The sequence below is a fragment of the Astyanax mexicanus genome, chromosome 18, assembly GCF_023375975.1.
Source record: "Astyanax mexicanus isolate ESR-SI-001 chromosome 18, AstMex3_surface, whole genome shotgun sequence".
NCBI classification, from domain to species: domain Eukaryota; kingdom Metazoa; phylum Chordata; class Actinopteri; order Characiformes; family Acestrorhamphidae; genus Astyanax; species Astyanax mexicanus.
The window spans coordinates 31,307,501-31,327,500 of record NC_064425.1 but is presented as its reverse complement, the minus strand read 5'-3'; the positions used below and the strand labels follow the sequence as shown (position 1 = coordinate 31,327,500).

The 20,000-nt window shown below is 37.1% G+C and overlaps 1 long non-coding RNA gene, 17 other non-coding genes and 1 pseudogene across 18 annotated transcripts in view; 10 read left to right on the top strand and 9 right to left on the bottom strand.

Annotated features, from left to right (window-relative positions):
* LOC125783273 (5S ribosomal RNA) overlaps positions 1-96 on the top strand; it is a 119-nt gene extending 23 nt beyond the window's left edge. The window contains exon 1 of the ribosomal RNA XR_007426007.1: positions 1-96. This exon is cut by the window's left edge and continues 23 nt beyond it. This is a non-coding gene — a ribosomal RNA (5S ribosomal RNA).
* An 804-nt stretch (positions 97-900) lies between these two features.
* LOC125783964 (5S ribosomal RNA) lies at positions 901-1,019 on the top strand. The gene has a single exon (XR_007426684.1). It is a non-coding gene; the product is annotated as a 5S ribosomal RNA (ribosomal RNA).
* Positions 1,020-2,202: 1,183 nt separating this feature from the next.
* On the bottom strand, positions 2,203-3,483 carry LOC125782694 (uncharacterized). Its single transcript, XR_007425432.1, has 2 exons — positions 3,164-3,483; positions 2,203-2,424 (listed from the first exon to the last, which is right to left on the bottom strand). It is a non-coding gene; the product is annotated as an uncharacterized LOC125782694 (long non-coding RNA).
* A 30-nt stretch (positions 3,484-3,513) lies between these two features.
* LOC125783963 (5S ribosomal RNA) lies at positions 3,514-3,632 on the top strand. Its single transcript, XR_007426683.1, has one exon. It is a non-coding gene; the product is annotated as a 5S ribosomal RNA (ribosomal RNA).
* Positions 3,633-4,439: 807 nt separating this feature from the next.
* Positions 4,440-4,558, top strand: LOC125783962 (5S ribosomal RNA). The gene has a single exon (XR_007426682.1). It is a non-coding gene; the product is annotated as a 5S ribosomal RNA (ribosomal RNA).
* Positions 4,559-5,356: 798 nt separating this feature from the next.
* LOC125783961 (5S ribosomal RNA) lies at positions 5,357-5,475 on the top strand. The gene has a single exon (XR_007426681.1). It is a non-coding gene; the product is annotated as a 5S ribosomal RNA (ribosomal RNA).
* An 802-nt stretch (positions 5,476-6,277) lies between these two features.
* On the top strand, positions 6,278-6,396 carry LOC125783960 (5S ribosomal RNA). The gene has a single exon (XR_007426680.1). It is a non-coding gene; the product is annotated as a 5S ribosomal RNA (ribosomal RNA).
* A 796-nt stretch (positions 6,397-7,192) lies between these two features.
* LOC125783959 (5S ribosomal RNA) lies at positions 7,193-7,311 on the top strand. The gene has a single exon (XR_007426679.1). It is a non-coding gene; the product is annotated as a 5S ribosomal RNA (ribosomal RNA).
* Positions 7,312-8,114: 803 nt separating this feature from the next.
* On the top strand, positions 8,115-8,233 carry LOC125783958 (5S ribosomal RNA). The gene has a single exon (XR_007426678.1). It is a non-coding gene; the product is annotated as a 5S ribosomal RNA (ribosomal RNA).
* Positions 8,234-9,027: 794 nt separating this feature from the next.
* LOC125783257 (5S ribosomal RNA) lies at positions 9,028-9,146 on the top strand. Its single transcript, XR_007425991.1, has one exon. It is a non-coding gene; the product is annotated as a 5S ribosomal RNA (ribosomal RNA).
* Positions 9,147-9,951: 805 nt separating this feature from the next.
* Positions 9,952-10,070, top strand: LOC125783957 (5S ribosomal RNA). Its single transcript, XR_007426677.1, has one exon. It is a non-coding gene; the product is annotated as a 5S ribosomal RNA (ribosomal RNA).
* Positions 10,071-12,951: 2,881 nt separating this feature from the next.
* Positions 12,952-13,070, bottom strand: LOC125783956 (5S ribosomal RNA). Its single transcript, XR_007426676.1, has one exon. It is a non-coding gene; the product is annotated as a 5S ribosomal RNA (ribosomal RNA).
* An 802-nt stretch (positions 13,071-13,872) lies between these two features.
* LOC125783954 (5S ribosomal RNA) lies at positions 13,873-13,991 on the bottom strand. The gene has a single exon (XR_007426674.1). It is a non-coding gene; the product is annotated as a 5S ribosomal RNA (ribosomal RNA).
* Positions 13,992-14,794: 803 nt separating this feature from the next.
* LOC125783953 (5S ribosomal RNA) lies at positions 14,795-14,913 on the bottom strand. The gene has a single exon (XR_007426673.1). It is a non-coding gene; the product is annotated as a 5S ribosomal RNA (ribosomal RNA).
* An 805-nt stretch (positions 14,914-15,718) lies between these two features.
* LOC125783289 (5S ribosomal RNA) lies at positions 15,719-15,833 on the bottom strand (annotated as a pseudogene).
* Positions 15,834-16,628: 795 nt separating this feature from the next.
* Positions 16,629-16,747, bottom strand: LOC125783952 (5S ribosomal RNA). The gene has a single exon (XR_007426672.1). It is a non-coding gene; the product is annotated as a 5S ribosomal RNA (ribosomal RNA).
* Positions 16,748-17,551: 804 nt separating this feature from the next.
* Positions 17,552-17,670, bottom strand: LOC125782991 (5S ribosomal RNA). Its single transcript, XR_007425728.1, has one exon. It is a non-coding gene; the product is annotated as a 5S ribosomal RNA (ribosomal RNA).
* Positions 17,671-18,466: 796 nt separating this feature from the next.
* LOC125783951 (5S ribosomal RNA) lies at positions 18,467-18,585 on the bottom strand. The gene has a single exon (XR_007426671.1). It is a non-coding gene; the product is annotated as a 5S ribosomal RNA (ribosomal RNA).
* An 806-nt stretch (positions 18,586-19,391) lies between these two features.
* Positions 19,392-19,510, bottom strand: LOC125783946 (5S ribosomal RNA). The gene has a single exon (XR_007426666.1). It is a non-coding gene; the product is annotated as a 5S ribosomal RNA (ribosomal RNA).
* Between the last annotated feature and the right edge of the window lie 490 nt (positions 19,511-20,000).

The following is a 20,000-nucleotide window of genomic DNA, read 5'->3' as shown; positions in this document are numbered from 1 at the left end:
AACGCCCGATCTCGTCTGATCTCGGAAGCTACGCAGGGTCGGGCCTGGTTAGTACTTGGATGGGGGACCGCCTGGGAATACCAGGTGCTGTAAACTTTTCCATCTTTCCTTTATTTTTTACTCCGTTCAGTCCATGATGTCACAATTTTTTACAAGGCTACACTGTGTTTACTCTTCATATAAAACACTTACAGTAAACCATATACAGATTAAGTACTCACTTAAAAGTTCTTTCATTTTTCTGAAGGAGGATATTGTTTCTTCATGCTAATAAATAAAGAACAAAATGCATTATTTTTTATTTTCTTAACATAGGTACAGGGCGACTGACTTCTGTTCCTGGGGCTCTACCACGCTAAAGATTTCAGATTTAACACACCTGAGTCTAGAATGTTCACGTGATCCTGAAGGTCTTAATTACCTGGATCAAGTGTGCCGCGGACTCAGGCTGTTTGGATGGCAGGGGTGAAAAAAATTAAAAAGGCACCTTCTGTAGGACACAGGGCCTTTCTGTAAATGTATGCCAAGTATACTTTAATGTGTGTGTATGATTTTATTTATTTATTTCTCAGAATATTCTTTGTAAATATGATTTTTTTTTTAATTGGGCTTTTTTTTATTGGGCCTAATCTGAAGCTTCCATTCCATTGAGTAAGAAACGTAAAGCAAGAAAATTGAACAAAAAAATGAAGAGATAAAAATTAAGACATATAGGGAGTTTTTGTCTTTTTTTCTTTGGTTACTTTTTGTAGTGAAAGTTAAAAGGAGCTTTTATTTTGAGGCAAGATCTTTGTATTAGTCCGTAGAGCTGCTTTACTTTTGTCAAGAGCAGTAAATGACAGTGAAAAGACTCAGGTCTGTGAGTGACTTATAAATAGGCTTGTTGGGAGTTGATCTTTCGCTTACGGCCATACCACCCTGAGAACGCCCGATCTCGTCTGATCTCGGAAGCTAAGCAGGGTCGGGCCTGGTTAGTACTTGGATGGGAGACCGCCTGGGAATACCAGGTGCTGTAAGCTTTTCCATCTTTCCTTTATTTTTTACTCCGTTCAGTCCATGATGTCACAAATTTTTACAAGGCTACACTGTGTTTACTCTTCATATAAAACACTTACAGTAAACCATATACAGATTAAATACTCACTTAAAAGTTCTTTCATTTTTCTGAAGGAGGATATTGTTTCTTCATGCTAATAAATAAAGAAAAAATGCATTATTTTTTATTTTCTTAACATAGGTACAGGGCGACTGACTCCTGTTCCTGGGGCTCTACCACGCTAAAGATTTCAGATTTAACACACCTGAGTCTAGAATGTTCACGTGATCCTGAAGGTCTTAATTACCTGGATCAAGTGTGCCGCGGACTCAGGCTGTTTGGATGGCAGGGGTGAAAAAATTTAAAAAGGCACCTTCTGTAGGACACAGGGCCTTTCTGTAAATGTAAGTATACTTTAATGTGTGTGTATGATTTTATTTATTTATTTCTCAGAATATTCTTTGTAAATATGATTTTTTTTTTAATTGGGCTTTTTTATTGGGCCTAATCTGAAGCGTCCATTCCATTGAGTAAGAAACGTAGAGCAAGAAAATTGAACAAAAAAAAATGAAGAGATAAAAATTAAGACATATAGGGAGTTTTTGTCTTTTTTTCTTTGGTTACTTTTTGTAGTGAAAGTTAAAAGGAGCTTTTATTTTGAGGCAAGATCTTTGTATTAGTCCGTAGAGCTGCTTTACTTTTGTCAAGAGCAGTAAATGACAGTGAAAAGACTCAGGTCTGTGAGTGACTTACACACTAAAAACAGTTGGGTTAAAAATAACCCAATATGGGTTATTTTCAACCCAACCGCTGGGTTATTATAGCACCAGCCCAGCAGTAGTTAATTTGACCCAGCAAGATGGGTTGACCCATTATAACCCAGCAGTTGAGTTAAAATATACTACCCAAATGCTGGGTCAAATTAACTGCAAATTAAGGTAATTTCAACTACACATATTTGTTATCTACTCCACCCAAATGCTGGGTCAAAGTAATTTAAATTCTGGGTTGTTTCACCAGCGAGATACATTTGTTCAGTTACCTATCCAAATGGTTGGTGAAATTAACAGAAATGACAGATTAATTCTAACACACCATAGTTTAATCCTTTGTGAAATAAATTGCTATAAACTATATGTTATGCAATAAACACCTAAACAATAATGTAATTTTTACAAGGCACTGCCTTGAAATTTATTATAACTGAATCCCAACAATGTAAAATGTAACAATTATGGAAAATAATTCATATTAATTATAACTAAAATATTATTGTGATTAAAATTCCAAAGCCTGTCCAGCAAGGATTGTCATTTCCCGGTGTCAGGACATGGGTAAGGTCTGGATGCCATGGCCTCATGGAGGTGCTCCACCATATTTGTTCCAGGCTAAAAAAAGATAGAAAGAATGCAAAAGAGTAAGTGAGTGTGAGAAAGGGCCATTTAAAATAAAGAATAGTTAGGTTTATAAATTGGAAAGGATTCAGAGCATCTCAAATTCAAAATTATAAACATGAGTACTCTACCTTCTATTGCATAGTAACAGAATAGTTCAACTTAAGCCTTCAGAACAGAAATGTCCTTCACAAATTATTAAAAAAGAAATAAAGCCAGATTGCAGTCAATTTACATTTACTGTCAATGAAACAAACATATATACATCCATTATTTTACATGCTTCTAAGCTGTGCACTTTGGGTGGCAATTTCATCCTCCAGAAACTTAAGCTGGGAGAGTCTTTAGCAGCCCTCTTCAGTGCATTTGATTTTGAGAGGAGCTGTACCATTTTGCTCCCAGCCTTGCCCTCTGCTTGCTTCCTGTCTCTCTCTGCACCCCCCCCCCCCACACACACATTAGACGAACACTTAAACTTTATTCTCACAAAAAATCCTGTCGTAAAAAAGTATTTTAGTACCGCTAGCTATGTTGTAAAAATGTTTGCAAAGACCTACACGAAAAAGCTAAGCTAAGCTAGCAAATTAGCCTGCTGGCTAGCAAATCAGTTAGCAGTATTCCCTCTAATTCGTTTAGTTACAGTGAAATAAAGCTGATAGTTAATGATAAAGTGGGAATTGGGGTCCTTACACTAGCTATAACACAACACAGACACCGTGAATTAAATATTTACCACAAAGATGATCAGTCTCTCTCGAGCACCTGCGAGCTGCTGAAGGAGCATGGAGCCTGTCTGGGCGCGAAATGGTGGAGGAGGAGCACGTCCTGTAAACGTGATGACGGTCGAAGCACAAACAACCCAGCTGCTGGGTCAACTGATGCATGTTGGGTTGAAGAACTTTGCGAAATTTTGACCCAGCACATGAGTTACACAAAAACAACCCAAATCCCCCCAAAAATAACCCAGTTCCCATAAAAATAACTCATAATGGGTTAGACATTTCATAACCCAGCAGATGAGTAGTTAAAATAACCCAGCAGTTTTTAGTGTGTATAAATAGGCTTGTTGGGAGCTGATCTTTCGCTTACGGCCATACCACCCTGAGAACGCCCGATCTCGTCTGATCTCGGAAGCTAAGCAGGGTCGGGCCTGGTTAGTACTTGGATGGGAGACCGCCTGGGAATACCAGGTGCTGTAAGCTTTCCCATCTTTCCTTTATTTTTTACTCCGTTCAGTCCATGATGTCACAATTTTTTACAAGGCTACACTGTGTTTACTCTTCATATAAAACACTTACAGTAAACCATATACAGATTAAATACTCACTTAAAAGTTATTTCATTTTTCTGAAGGAGGATATTGTTTCTTCATGCTAATAAATAAAGAAAAAAAATGCATTATTTTTTATTTTCTTAACGTATAGGTACAGGGCGGCTCACTCCTGTTCCTGGGGCTCTACCACACTAAAGATTTCAGATTTAACACACCTGAGTCTAGAATGTTCACGTGATCCTGAAGGTCTTAATTACCTGGATTAAGTGTGCCGCGGACTCAGGCTGTTTGGATGGCAGGGGTGAAAAAAATTAAAAAGGCACCTTCTGTAGGACACAGGGCCTTTCTGTAAATGTATGCCAAGTATACTTTAATGTGTGTGTATGATTTTATTTATTTATTTCTCAGAATATTCTTTGTAAATATGATTTTTTTTTAATTGGGCTTTTTTTTATTGGGCCTAATCTGAAGCTTCCATTCCATTGAGTAAGAAACGTAGAGCAAGAAAATTGAACAAAAAAAATGAAGAGATAAAAATTAAGACATATAGGGAGTTTTTGTCTTTTTTTCTTTGGTTACTTTTTGTAGTGAAAGTTAAAAGGAGCTTTTATTTTGAGGCAAGATCTTTGTATTAGTCCGTAGAGCTGCTTTACTTTTGTCAAGAGCAGTAAATGACAGTGAAAAGACTCAGGTCTGTGAGTGACTTATAAATAGGCTTGTTGGGAGTTGATCTTTCGCTTACGGCCATACCACCCTGAGAACGCCCGATCTCGTCTGATCTCGGAAGCTAAGCAGGGTCGGGCCTGGTTAGTACTTGGATGGGAGACCGCCTGGGAATACCAGGTGCTGTAAGCTTTTCCATCTTTCCTTTATTTTTTACTCCGTTCAGTCCATGATGTCACAATTTTTTACAAGGCTACACTGTGTTTACTCTTCATATAAAACACTTACAGTAAACCATATACAGATTAAATACTCACTTAAAAGTTCTTTCATTTTTCTGAAGGACGATATTGTTTCTTCATGCTAATAAATAAAGAAAAAATGCATTATTTTTTATTTTCTTAACATAGGTACAGGGCGACTGACTGTTCCTGGGGCTCTACCACGCTAAAGATTTCAGATTTAACACACCTGAGTCTAGAATGTTCACGTGATCCTGAAGGTCTTAATTACCTGGATCAAGTGTGCCGCGGACTCAGGCTGTTTGGATGGCAGGGGTGAAAAAATTTAAAAAGGCACCTTCTGTAGGACACAGGGCCTTTCTGTAAATGTATGCCAAGTATACTTTAATGTGTGTGTATGATTTTTTTTATTTATTTCTCAGAATATTCTTTGTAAATATGATTTTTTTTTAATTGGGCTTTTTTATTGGGCCTAATCTGAAGCTTCCATTCCATTGAGTAAGAAACGTAGAGCAAGAAAATTGAACAAAAAAAATGAAGAGATAAAAATTAAGACATATAGGGAGTTTTTGTCTTTTTTTCTTTGGTTACTTTTTGTAGTGAAAGTTAAAAGGAGCTTTTATTTTGAGGCAAGATCTTTGTATTAGTCCGTAGAGCTGCTTTACTTTTGTCAAGAGCAGTAAATGACAGTGAAAAGACTCAGGTCTGTGAGTGACTTATAAATAGGCTTGTTGGGAGTTGATCTTTCGCTTACGGCCATACCACCCTGAGAACGCCCGATCTCGTCTGATCTCGGAAGCTAAGCAGGGTCGGGCCTGGTTAGTACTTGGATGGGAGACCGCCTGGGAATACCAGGTGCTGTAAGCTTTTCCATCTTTCCTTTATTTTTTACTCCGTTCAGTCCATGATGTCACAATTTTTTAAAAGGCTACACTGTGTTTACTCTTCATATAAAACACTTACAGTAAACCATATACAGATTAAATACTCACTTAAAAGTTCTTTCATTTTTCTGAAGGAGGATATTGTTTCTTCATGCTAATAAATAAAGAAAAAATGCATTATTTTTTATTTTCTTAACATAGGTACAGGGCGACTGACTCCTGTTCCTGGGGCTCTACCACGCTAAAGATTTCAGATTTAACACACCTGAGTCTAGAATGTTCACGTGATCCTGAAGGTCTTAATTACCTGGATCAAGTGTGCCGCGGACTCAGGCTGTTTGGATGGCAGGGGTGAAAAAAATTAAAAAGGCACCTTCTGTAGGACACAGGGCCTTTCTGTAAATGTATGCCAAGTATACTTTAATGTGTGTGTATGATTTTATTTATTTATTTCTCAGAATATTCTTTGTAAATATGATTTTTTTTTTAATTGGGCTTTTTTTATTGGGCCTAATCTGAAGCTTCCATTCCATTGAGTAAGAAACGTAAAGCAAGAAAATTGAACAAAAAAATGAAGAGATAAAAATTAAGACATATAGGGAGTTTTTGTCTTTTTTTCTTTGGTTACTTTTTGTAGTGAAAGTTAAAAGGAGCTTTTATTTTGAGGCAAGATCTTTGTATTAGTCCGTAGAGCTGCTTTACTTTTGTCAAGAGCAGTAAATGACAGTGAAAAGACTCAGGTCTGTGAGTGACTTATGAATAGGCTTGTTGGGAGTTGATCTTTCGCTTACGGCCATACCACCCTGAGAACGCCCGATCTCGTCTGATCTCGGAAGCTAAGCAGGGTCGGGCCTGGTTAGTACTTGGATGGGAGACCGCCTGGGAATACCAGGTGCTGTAAGCTTTTCCATCTTTCCTTTATTTTTTACTCCGTTCAGTCCATGATGTCACAATTTTTTACAAGGCTACACTGTGTTTACTCTTCATATAAAACACTTACAGTAAACCATATACAGATTAAATACTCACTTAAAAGTTCTTTCATTTTTCTGAAGGAGGATATTGTTTCTTCATGCTAATAAATAAAGAAAAAATGCATTATTTTTTATTTTCTTAACATAGGTACAGGGCGACTGACTCCTGTTCCTGGGGCTCTACCACGCTAAAGATTTCAGATTTAACACACCTGAGTCTAGAATGTTCACGTGATCCTGAAGGTCTTAATTACCTGGATCAAGTGTGCCGCGGACTCAGGCTGTTTGGATGGCAGGGGTGAAAAAATTTAAAAAGGCACCTTCTGTAGGACACAGGGCCTTTCTGTAAATGTATGCCAAGTATACTTTAATGTGTGTGTATGATTTTATTTATTTATTTCTCAGAATATTCTTTGTAAATATGATTTTTTTTTTAATTGGGCTTTTTTTTATTGGGCCTAATCTGAAGCTTCCATTCCATTGAGTAAGAAACGTAAAGCAAGAAAATTGAACAAAAAAATGAAGAGATAAAAATTAAGACATATAGGGAGTTTTTGTCTTTTTTTCTTTGGTTACTTTTTGTAGTGAAAGTTAAAAGGAGCTTTTATTTTGAGGCAAGATCTTTGTATTAGTCCGTAGAGCTGCTTTACTTTTGTCAAGAGCAGTAAATGACAGTGAAAAGACTCAGAGTGACTTATAAATAGGCTTGTTGGGAGTTGATCTTTCGCTTACGGCCATACCACCCTGAGAACGCCCGATCTCGTCTGATCTCGGAAGCTAAGCAGGGTCGGGCCTGGTTAGTACTTGGATGGGAGACCGCCTGGGAATACCAGGTGCTGTAAGCTTTTCCATCTTTCCTTTATTTTTTACTCCGTTCAGTCCATGATGTCACAATTTTTTACAAGGCTACACTGTGTTTACTCTTCATATAAAACACTTACAGTAAACCATATACAGATTAAATACTCACTTAAAAGTTCTTTCATTTTTCTGAAGGAGGATATTGTTTCTTCATGCTAATAAATAAAGAAAAAATGCATTATTTTTTATTTTCTTAACATAGGTACAGGGCGACTGACTCCTGTTCCTGGGGCTCTACCACGCTAAAGATTTCAGATTTAACACACCTGAGTCTAGAATGTTCACGTGATCCTGAAGGTCTTAATTACCTGGATCAAGTGTGCCGCGGACTCAGGCTGTTTGGATGGCAGGGGTGAAAAAAATTAAAAAGGCACGTTCTGTAGGACACAGGGCCTTTCTGTAAATGTATGCCAAGTATACTTTAATGTGTGTGTATGATTTTATTTATTTATTTCTCAGAATATTCTTTGTAAATATGATTTTTTTTAATTGGGCTTTTTTTTATTGGGCCTAATCTGAAGCTTCCATTCCATTGAGTAAGAAACGTAGAGCAAGAAAATTGAACAAAAAAAAATGAAGAGATAAAAATTAAGACATATAGGGAGTTTTTGTCTTTTTTTCTTTGGTTACTTTTTGTAGTGAAAGTTAAAAGGAGCTTTTATTTTGAGGCAAGATCTTTGTATTAGTCCGTAGAGCTGCTTTACTTTTGTCAAGAGCAGTAAATGACAGTGAAAAGACTCAGGTCTGTGAGTGACTTATAAATAGGCTTGTTGGGAGTTGATCTTTCGCTTACGGCCATACCACCCTGAGAACGCCCGATCTCGTCTGATCTCGGAAGCTAAGCAGGGTCGGGCCTGGTTAGTACTTGGATGGGAGACCGCCTGGGAATACCAGGTGCTGTAAGCTTTTCCATCTTTCCTTTATTTTTTACTCCGTTCAGTCCATGATGTCACAAATTTTTACAAGGCTACACTGTGTTTACTCTTCATATAAAACACTTACAGTAAACCATATACAGATTAAATACTCACTTAAAAGTTCTTTCATTTTTCTGAAGGAGGATATTGTTTCTTCATGCTAATAAATGAAGACAAAATGCATTATTTTTAATTTTCTTAAGATAGGTACAGGGCGACTGACTCCTGTTCCTGGGGCTCTACCACGCTAAAGATTTCAGATTTAACACACCTGAGTCTAGAATGTTCACGTGTATCCTGAAGGTCTTAATTACCTGGATCAAGTGTGCCGCGGACTCAGGCTGTTTGGATGGCAGGGGTGAAAAAAATTAAAAAGGCACCTTGGGCCTTTCTGTAAATGTATGCCAAGTATACTTTAATGTGTGTGTATGATTTTATTTATTTATTTCTCAGAATATTCTTTGTAAATATGATTTTTTTTTTAATTGGGCTTTTTTTTTACTGGGCCTAATCTGAAGCTTCCATTCCATTGAGTAAGAAACGTAGAGCAAGAAAATTGAAAAAAAAAAATGAAGAGATAAAAATTAAGACATATAGGGAGTTTTTGTCTTTTTTTCTTTGGTTACTTTTTGTAGTGAAAGTTAAAAGGAGCTTTTATTTTGAGGCAAGATCTTTGTATTAGTCCGTAGAGCTGCTTTACTTTTGTCAAGAGCAGTAAATGACAGTGAAAAGACTCAGGTCTGTGAGTGACTTATAAATAGGCTTGTTGGGAGTTGATCTTTCGCTTACGGCCATACCATCCTGAGAACGCCCGATCTCGTCTGATCTCGGAAGCTACGCAGGGTCGGGCCTGGTTAGTACTTGGATGGGAGACCGCCTGGGAATACCAGGTGCTGTAAACTTTTCCATCTTTCGTTTATTTTTTACTCCGTTCAGTCCATGATGTCACAAATTTTTACAAGGCTACACTGTGTTTACTCTTCATATAAAACACTTACAGTAAACCATATACAGATTAAGTACTCACTTAAAAGTTCTTTCATTTTTCTGAAGGAGGATATTGTTTCTTCATGCTAATAAATAAAGAACAAAATGCATTATTTTTTATTTTCTTAACATAGGTACAGGGCGACTGACTTCTGTTCCTGGGGCTCTACCACGCTAAAGATTTCAGATTTAACACACCTGAGTCTAGAATGTTCACGTGATCCTGAAGGTCTTAATTACCTGGATCAAGTGTGCCGCGGACTCAGGCTGTTTGGATGGCAGGGGTGAAAAAAATTAAAAAGGCACCTTCTGTAGGACACAGGGCCTTTCTGTAAATGTATGCCAAGTATACTTTAATGTGTGTGTATGATTTTATTTATTTATTTCTCAGAATATTCTTTGTAAATATGATTTTTTTTTTTAATTGGGCTTTTTTTTATTGGGCCTAATCTGAAGCTTCCATTCCATTGAGTAAGAAACGTAAAGCAAGAAAATTGAACAAAAAAATGAAGAGATAAAAATTAAGACATATAGGGAGTTTTTGTCTTTTTTTCTTTGGTTACTTTTTGTAGTGAAAGTTAAAAGGAGCTTTTATTTTGAGGCAAGATCTTTGTATTAGTCCGTAGAGCTGCTTTACTTTTGTCAAGAGCAGTAAATGACAGTGAAAAGACTCAGGTCTGTGAGTGACTTATAAATAGGCTTGTTGGGAGTTGATCTTTCGCTTACGGCCATACCACCCTGAGAACGCCCGATCTCGTCTGATCTCGGAAGCTAAGCAGGGTCGGGCCTGGTTAGTACTTGGATGGGAGACCGCCTGGGAATACCAGGTGCTGTAAGCTTTTCCATCTTTCCTTTATTTTTTACTCCGTTCAGTCCATGATGTCACAAATTTTTACAAGGCTACACTGTGTTTACTCTTCATATAAAACACTTACAGTAAACCATATACAGATTAAATACTCACTTAAAAGTTCTTTCATTTTTCTGAAGGAGGATATTGTTTCTTCATGCTAATAAATAAAGAAAAAATGCATTATTTTTTATTTTCTTAACATAGGTACAGGGCGACTGACTCCTGTTCCTGGAGCTCTACCACGCTAAAGATTTCAGATTTAACACACCTGAGTCTAGAATGTTCACGTGATCCTGAAGGTCTTAATTACCTGGATCAAGTGTGCCGCGGACTCAGGCTGTTTGGATGGCAGGGGTGAAAAAATTTAAAAAGGCACCTTCTGTAGGACACAGGGCCTTTCTGTAAATGTATGCCAAGTATACTTTAATGTGTGTGTATGATTTTATTTATTTATTTCTCAGAATATTCTTTGTAAATATGATTTTTTTTTTAATTGGGCTTTTTTATTGGGCCTAATCTGAAGCGTCCATTCCATTGAGTAAGAAACGTAGAGCAAGAAAATTGAACAAAAAAAAATGAAGAGATAAAAATTAAGACATATAGGGAGTTTTTGTCTTTTTTTCTTTGGTTACTTTTTGTAGTGAAAGTTAAAAGGAGCTTTTATTTTGAGGCAAGATCTTTGTATTAGTCCGTAGAGCTGCTTTACTTTTGTCAAGAGCAGTAAATGACAGTGAAAAGACTCAGGTCTGTGAGTGACTTACACACTAAAAACAGTTGGGCTAAAAATAACCCAATATGGGTTATTTTCAACCCAACCGCTGGGTTATTATAGCACCAGCCCAGCAGTAGTTAATTTGACCCAGCAAGATGGGTTGACCCATTATAACCCAGCAGTTGAGTTAAAATATACTACCCAAATGCTGGGTCAAATTAACTGCAAATTAAGGTAATTTCAACTACACATATTTGTTATCTACTCCACCCAAATGCTGGGTCAAAGTAATTTAAATTCTGGGTTGTTTCACCAGCGAGATACATTTGTTCAGTTACCTATCCAAATGGTTGGTGAAATTAACAGAAATGACAGATTAATTCTAACACACCATAGTTTAATCCTTTGTGAAATAAATTGCTATAAACTATATGTTATGCAATAAACACCTAAACAATAATGTAATTTTTACAAGGCACTGCCTTGAAATTTATTATAACTGAATCCCAACAATGTAAAATGTAACAATTATGGAAAATAATTCATATTAATTATAACTAAAATATTATTGTGATTAAAATTCCAAAGCCTGTCCAGCAAGGATTGTCATTTCCTGGTGTCAGGACATGGGTAAGGTCTGGATGCCATGGCCTCATGGAGGTGCTCCACCATATTTGTTCCAGGCTAAAAAAAGATAGAAAGAATGCAAAAGAGTAAGTGAGTGTGAGAAAGGGCCATTTAAAATAAAGAATAGTTAGGTTTATAAATTGGAAAGGATTCAGAGCATCTCAAATTCAAAATTATAAACATGAGTACTCTACCTTCTATTGCATAGTAACAGAATAGTTCAACTTAAGCCTTCAGAACAGAAATGTCCTTCACAAATTATTAAAAAAGAAATAAAGCCAGATTGCAGTCAATTTACATTTACTGTCAATGAAACAAACATATATACATCCATTATTTTACATGCTTCTAAGCTGTGCACTTTGGGTGGCAATTTCATCCTCCAGAAACTTAAGCTGGGAGAGTCTTTAGCAGCCCTCTTCAGTGCATTTGATTTTGAGAGGAGCTGTACCATTTTGCTCCCAGCCTTGCCCTCTGCTTGCTTCCTGTCTCTCTCTGCACCCCCCCCCCACACACACACATTAGACGAACACTTAAACTTTATTCTCACAAAAAATCCTGTCGTAAAAAAGTATTTTAGTACCGCTAGCTATGTTGTAAAAATGTTTGCAAAGACCTACACGAAAAAGCTAAGCTAAGCTAGCAAATTAGCCTGCTGGCTAGCAAATCAGTTAGCAGTATTCCCTCTAATTCGTTTAGTTACAGTGAAATAAAGCTGATAGTTAATGATAAAGTGGGAATTGGGGTCCTTACACTAGCTATAACACAACACAGACACCGTGAATTAAATATTTACCACAAAGATGATCAGTCTCTCTCGAGCACCTGCGAGCTGCTGAAGGAGCATGGAGCCTGTCTGGGCGCGAAATGGTGGAGGAGGAGCACGTCCTGTAAACGTGATGACGGTCGAAGCACAAACAACCCAGCTGCTGGGTCAACTGATGCATGTTGGGTTGAAGAACTTTGCGAAATTTTGACCCAGCACATGAGTTACACAAAAACAACCCAAATCCCCCCAAAAATAACCCAGTTCCCATAAAAATAACTCATAATGGGTTAGACATTTCATAACCCAGCAGATGAGTAGTTAAAATAACCCAGCAGTTTTTAGTGTGTACATTTACAGAAAGGCCCAAGGTGCCTTTTTAATTTTTTTCACCCCTGCCATCCAAACAGCCTGAGTCCGCGGCACACTTGATCCAGGTAATTAAGACCTTCAGGATACACGTGAACATTCTAGACTCAGGTGTGTTAAATCTGAAATCTTTAGCGTGGTAGAGCCCCAGGAACAGGAGTCAGTCGCCCTGTACCTATCTTAAGAAAATTAAAAATAATGCATTTTGTCTTCATTTATTAGCATGAAGAAACAATATCCTCCTTCAGAAAAATGAAAGAACTTTTAAGTGAGTATTTAATCTGTATATGGTTTACTGTAAGTGTTTTATATGAAGAGTAAACACAGTGTAGCCTTGTAAAAATTTGTGACATCATGGACTGAACGGAGTAAAAAATAAAGGAAAGATGGAAAAGCTTACAGCACCTGGTATTCCCAGGCGGTCTCCCATCCAAGTACTAACCAGGCCCGACCCTGCTTAGCTTCCGAGATCAGACGAGATCGGGCGTTCTCAGGGTGGTATGGCCGTAAGCGAAAGATCAACTCCCAACAAGCCTATTTATAAGTCACTCACAGACCTGAGTCTTTTCACTGTCATTTACTGCTCTTGACAAAAGTAAAGCAGCTCTACGGACTAATACAAAGATCTTGCCTCAAAATAAAAGCTCCTTTTAACTTTCACTACAAAAAGTAACCAAAGAAAAAAAGACAAAAACTCCCTATATGTCTTAATTTTTATCTCTTCATTTTTTTGTTCAATTTTCTTGCTTTACGTTTCTTACTCAATGGAATGGAAGCTTCAGATTAGGCCCCATAAAAAAAAGCCCAATTAAAAAAAAAATCATATTTACAAAGAATATTCTGAGAAATAAATAAATAAAATCATACACACACATTAAAGTATACTTGGCATACATTTACAGAAAGGCCCTGTGTCCTACAGAAGGTGCCTTTTTAATTTTTTTCACCCCTGCCATCCAAACAGCCTGAGTCCGCGGCACACTTGATCCAGGTAATTAAGACCTTCAGGATCACGTGAACATTCTAGACTCAGGTGTGTTAAATCTGAAATCTTTAGCGTGGTAGAGCCCCAGGAACAGGAGTCAGTCGCCCTGTACCTATGTTAAGAAAATAAAAAATAATGCATTTTTCTTTATTTATTAGCATGAAGAAACAATATCCTCCTTCAGAAAAATGAAATAACTTTTAAGTGAGTATTTAATCTGTATATGGTTTACTGTAAGTGTTTTATATGAAGAGTAAACACAGTGTAGCCTTGTAAAAAATTGTGACATCATGGACTGAACGGAGTAAAAAATAAAGGAAAGATGGAAAAGCTTACAGCACCTGGTATTCCCAGGCGGTCTCCCATCCAAGTACTAACCAGGCCCGACCCTGCTTAGCTTCCGAGATCAGACGAGATCGGGCGTTCTCAGGGTGGTATGGCCGTAAGCGAAAGATCAACTCCCAACAAGCCTATTTATAAGTCACTCACAGACCTGAGTCTTTTCACTGTCATTTACTGCTCTTGACAAAAGTAAAGCAGCTCTACGGACTAATACAAAGATCTTGCCTCAAAATAAAAGCTCCTTTTAACTTTCACTACAAAAAGTAACCAAAGAAAAAAAGACAAAAACTCCCTATATGTCTTAATTTTTATCTCTTCATTTTTTTTTGTTCAATTTTCTTGCTCTACGTTTCTTACTCAATGGAATGGACGCTTCAGATTAGGCCCAATAAAAAAGCCCAATTAAAAAAAAAATCATATTTACAAAGAATATTCTGAGAAATAAATAAATAAAATCATACACACACATTAAAGTATACTTGGCATACATTTACAGAAAGGCCCTGTGTCCTACAGAAGGTGCCTTTTTAAATTTTTTCACCCCTGCCATCCAAACAGCCTGAGTCCGCGGCACACTTGATCCAGGTAATTAAGACCTTCAGGATCACGTGAACATTCTAGACTCAGGTGTGTTAAATCTGAAATCTTTAGCGTGGTAGAGCCCCAGGAACAGGAGTCAGTCGCCCTGTACCTATGTTAAGAAAATAAAAAATAATGCATTTTTTCTTTATTTATTAGCATGAAGAAACAATATCCTCCTTCAGAAAAATGAAAGAACTTTTAAGTGAGTATTTAATCTGTATATGGTTTACTGTAAGTGTTTTATATGAAGAGTAAACACAGTGTAGCCTTGTAAAAATTTGTGACATCATGGACTGAACGGAGTAAAAAATAAAGGAAAGATGGAAAAGCTTACAGCACCTGGTATTCCCAGGCGGTCTCCCATCCAAGTACTAACCAGGCCCGACCCTGCTTAGCTTCCGAGATCAGACGAGATCGGGCGTTCTCAGGGTGGTATGGCCGTAAGCGAAAGATCAACTCCCAACAAGCCTATTTATAAGTCACTCACAGACCTGAGTCTTTTCACTGTCATTTACTGCTCTTGACAAAAGTAAAGCAGCTCTACGGACTAATACAAAGATCTTGCCTCAAAATAAAAGCTCCTTTTAACTTTCACTGCAAAAAGTAACCAAAGAAAAAAAGACAAAAACTCCCTATATGTCTTAATTTTTATCTCTTCATTTTTTTGTTCAATTTTCTTGCTTTACGTTTCTTACTCAATGGAATGGAAGCTTCAGATTAGGCCCAATAAAAAAAAGCCCAATTAAAAAAAAAAATCATATTTACAAAGAATATTCTGAGAAATAAATAAATAAAATCATACACACACATTAAAGTATACTTGGCATACATTTACAGAAAGGCCCTGTGTCCTACAGAAGGTGCCTTTTTAATTTTTTTCACCCCTGCCATCCAAACAGCCTGAGTCCGCGGCACACTTGATCCAGGTAATTAAGACCTTCAGGATCACGTGAACATTCTAGACTCAGGTGTGTTAAATCTGAAATCTTTAGCGTGGTAGAGCCCCAGGAACAGAAGTCAGTCGCCCTGTACCTATGTTAAGAAAATAAAAAATAATGCATTTTGTTCTTTATTTATTAGCATGAAGAAACAATATCCTCCTTCAGAAAAATGAAAGAACTTTTAAGTGAGTACTTAATCTGTATATGGTTTACTGTAAGTGTTTTATATGAAGAGTAAACACAGTGTAGCCTTGTAAAAATTTGTGACATCATGGACTGAACGGAGTAAAAAATAAAGGAAAGATGGAAAAGTTTACAGCACCTGGTATTCCCAGGCGGTCTCCCATCCAAGTACTAACCAGGCCCGACCCTAGCTTCCGAGATCAGACGAGATCGGGCGTTCTCAGGATGGTATGGCCGTAAGCGAAAGATCAACTCCCAACAAGCCTATTTATAAGTCACTCACAGACCTGAGTCTTTTCACTGTCATTTACTGCTCTTGACAAAAGTAAAGCAGCTCTACGGACTAATACAAAGATCTTGCCTCAAAATAAAAGCTCCTTTTAACTTTCACTACAAAAAGTAACCAAAGAAAAAAAGACAAAAACTCCCTATATGTCTTAATTTTTATCTCTTCATTTTTTTTTTTCAATTTTCTTGCTCTACGTTTCTTACTCAATGGAATGGAAGCTTCAGATTAGGCCCAGTAAAAAAAAAAGCCCAATTAAAAAAAAAATCATATTTACAAAGAATATTCTGAGAAATAAATAAATAAAATCATACACACACATTAAAGTATACTTGGCATACATTTACAGAAAGGCCCAAGGTGCCTTTTTAATTTTTTTCACCCCTGCCATCCAAACAGCCTGAGTCCGCGGCACACTTGATCCAGGTAATTAAGACCTTCAGGATACACGTGAACATTCTAGACTCAGGTGTGTTAAATCTGAAATCTTTAGCGTGGTAGAGCCCCAGGAACAGGAGTCAGTCGCCCTGTACCTATCTTAAGAAAATTAAAAATAATGCATTTTGTCTTCATTTATTAGCATGAAGAAACAATATCCTCCTTCAGAAAAATGAAAGAACTTTTAAGTGAGTATTTAATCTGTATATGGTTTACTGTAAGTGTTTTATATGAAGAGTAAACACAGTGTAGCCTTGTAAAAATTTGTGACATCATGGACTGAACGGAGTAAAAAATAAAGGAAAGATGGAAAAGCTTACAGCACCTGGTATTCCCAGGCGGTCTCCCATCCAAGTACTAACCAGGCCCGACCCTGCTTAGCTTCCGAGATCAGACGAGATCGGGCGTTCTCAGGGTGGTATGGCCGTAAGCGAAAGATCAACTCCCAACAAGCCTATTTATAAGTCACTCACAGACCTGAGTCTTTTCACTGTCATTTACTGCTCTTGACAAAAGTAAAGCAGCTCTACGGACTAATACAAAGATCTTGCCTCAAAATAAAAGCTCCTTTTAACTTTCACTACAAAAAGTAACCAAAGAAAAAAAGACAAAAACTCCCTATATGTCTTAATTTTTATCTCTTCATTTTTTTTTTGTTCAATTTTCTTGCTCTACGTTTCTTACTCAATGGAATGGAAGCTTCAGATTAGGCCCAATAAAAAAAAGCCCAATTAAAAAAAATCATATTTACAAAGAATATTCTGAGAAATAAATAAATAAAATCATACACACACATTAAAGTATACTTGGCATACATTTACAGAAAGGCCCTGTGTCCTACAGAACGTGCCTTTTTAATTTTTTTCACCCCTGCCATCCAAACAGCCTGAGTCCGCGGCACACTTGATCCAGGTAATTAAGACCTTCAGGATCACGTGAACATTCTAGACTCAGGTGTGTTAAATCTGAAATCTTTAGCGTGGTAGAGCCCCAGGAACAGGAGTCAGTCGCCCTGTACCTATGTTAAGAAAATAAAAAATAATGCATTTTTTCTTTATTTATTAGCATGAAGAAACAATATCCTCCTTCAGAAAAATGAAAGAACTTTTAAGTGAGTATTTAATCTGTATATGGTTTACTGTAAGTGTTTTATATGAAGAGTAAACACAGTGTAGCCTTGTAAAAAATTGTGACATCATGGACTGAACGGAGTAAAAAATAAAGGAAAGATGGAAAAGCTTACAGCACCTGGTATTCCCAGGCGGTCTCCCATCCAAGTACTAACCAGGCCCGACCCTGCTTAGCTTCCGAGGTCAGACGAGATCGGGCGTTCTCAGGGTGGTATGGCCGTAAGCGAAAGATCAACTCCCAACAAGCCTATTTATAAGTCACTCTGAGTCTTTTCACTGTCATTTACTGCTCTTGACAAAAGTAAAGCAGCTCTACGGACTAATACAAAGATCTTGCCTCAAAATAAAAGCTCCTTTTAACTTTCACTACAAAAAGTAACCAAAGAAAAAAAGACAAAAACTCCCTATATGTCTTAATTTTTATCTCTTCAATTTTTTGTTCAATTTTCTTGCTTTACGTTTCTTACTCAATGGAATGGAAGCTTCAGATTAGGCCCAATAAAAAAAAGCCCAATTAAAAAAAAAATCATATTTACAAAGAATATTCTGAGAAATAAATAAATAAAATCATACACACACATTAAAGTATACTTGGCATACATTTACAGAAAGGCCCTGTGTCCTACAGAAGGTGCCTTTTTAAATTTTTTCACCCCTGCCATCCAAACAGCCTGAGTCCGCGGCACACTTGATCCAGGTAATTAAGACCTTCAGGATCACGTGAACATTCTAGACTCAGGTGTGTTAAATCTGAAATCTTTAGCGTGGTAGAGCCCCAGGAACAGGAGTCAGTCGCCCTGTACCTATGTTAAGAAAATAAAAAATAATGCATTTTTTCTTTATTTATTAGCATGAAGAAACAATATCCTCCTTCAGAAAAATGAAAGAACTTTTAAGTGAGTATTTAATCTGTATATGGTTTACTGTAAGTGTTTTATATGAAGAGTAAACACAGTGTAGCCTTGTAAAAAATTGTGACATCATGGACTGAACGGAGTAAAAAATAAAGGAAAGATGGAAAAGCTTACAGCACCTGGTATTCCCAGGCGGTCTCCCATCCAAGTACTAACCAGGCCCGACCCTGCTTAGCTTCCGAGATCAGACGAGATCGGGCGTTCTCAGGGTGGTATGGCCGTAAGCGAAAGATCAACTCCCAACAAGCCTATTTATAAGTCACTCACAGACCTGAGTCTTTTCACTGTCATTTACTGCTCTTGACAAAAGTAAAGCAGCTCTACGGACTAATACAAAGATCTTGCCTCAAAATAAAAGCTCCTTTTAACTTTCACTACAAAAAGTAACCAAAGAAAAAAAGACAAAAACTCCCTATATGTCTTAATTTTTATCTCTTCATTTTTTTTGTTCAATTTTCTTGCTCTACGTTTCTTACTCAATGGAATGGAAGCTTCAGATTAGGCCCAATAAAAAAAAGCCCAATTAAAAAAAATCATATTTACAAAGAATATTCTGAGAAATAAATAAATAAAATCATACACACACATTAAAGTATACTTGGCATACATTTACAGAAAGGCCCTGTGTCCTACAGAAGGTGCCTTTTTAATTTTTTTCACCCCTGCCATCCAAACAGCCTGAGTCCGCGGCACACTTAATCCAGGTAATTAAGACCTTCAGGATCACGTGAACATTCTAGACTCAGGTGTGTTAAATCTGAAATCTTTAGTGTGGTAGAGCCCCAGGAACAGGAGTGAGCCGCCCTGTACCTATACGTTAAGAAAATAAAAAATAATGCATTTTTTTTCTTTATTTATTAGCATGAAGAAACAATATCCTCCTTCAGAAAAATGAAATAACTTTTAAGTGAGTATTTAATCTGTATATGGTTTACTGTAAGTGTTTTATATGAAGAGTAAACACAGTGTAGCCTTGTAAAAAATTGTGACATCATGGACTGAACGGAGTAAAAAATAAAGGAAAGATGGGAAAGCTTACAGCACCTGGTATTCCCAGGCGGTCTCCCATCCAAGTACTAACCAGGCCCGACCCTGCTTAGCTTCCGAGATCAGACGAGATCGGGCGTTCTCAGGGTGGTATGGCCGTAAGCGAAAGATCAGCTCCCAACAAGCCTATTAAGTCACTCACAGACCTGAGTCTTTTCACTGTCATTTACTGCTCTTGACAAAAGTAAAGCAGCTCTACGGACTAATACAAAGATCTTGCCTCAAAATAAAAGCTCCTTTTAACTTTCACTACAAAAAGTAACCAAAGAAAAAAAGACAAAAACTCCCTATATGTCTTAATTTTTATCTCTTCATTTTTTTTTGTTCAATTTTCTTGCTCTACGTTTCTTACTCAATGGAATGGACGCTTCAGATTAGGCCCAATAAAAAAGCCCAATTAAAAAAAAAATCATATTTACAAAGAATATTCTGAGAAATAAATAAATAAAATCATACACACACATTAAAGTATACTTGGCATACATTTACAGAAAGGCCCTGTGTCCTACAGAAGGTGCCTTTTTAAATTTTTTCACCCCTGCCATCCAAACAGCCTGAGTCCGCGGCACACTTGATCCAGGTAATTAAGACCTT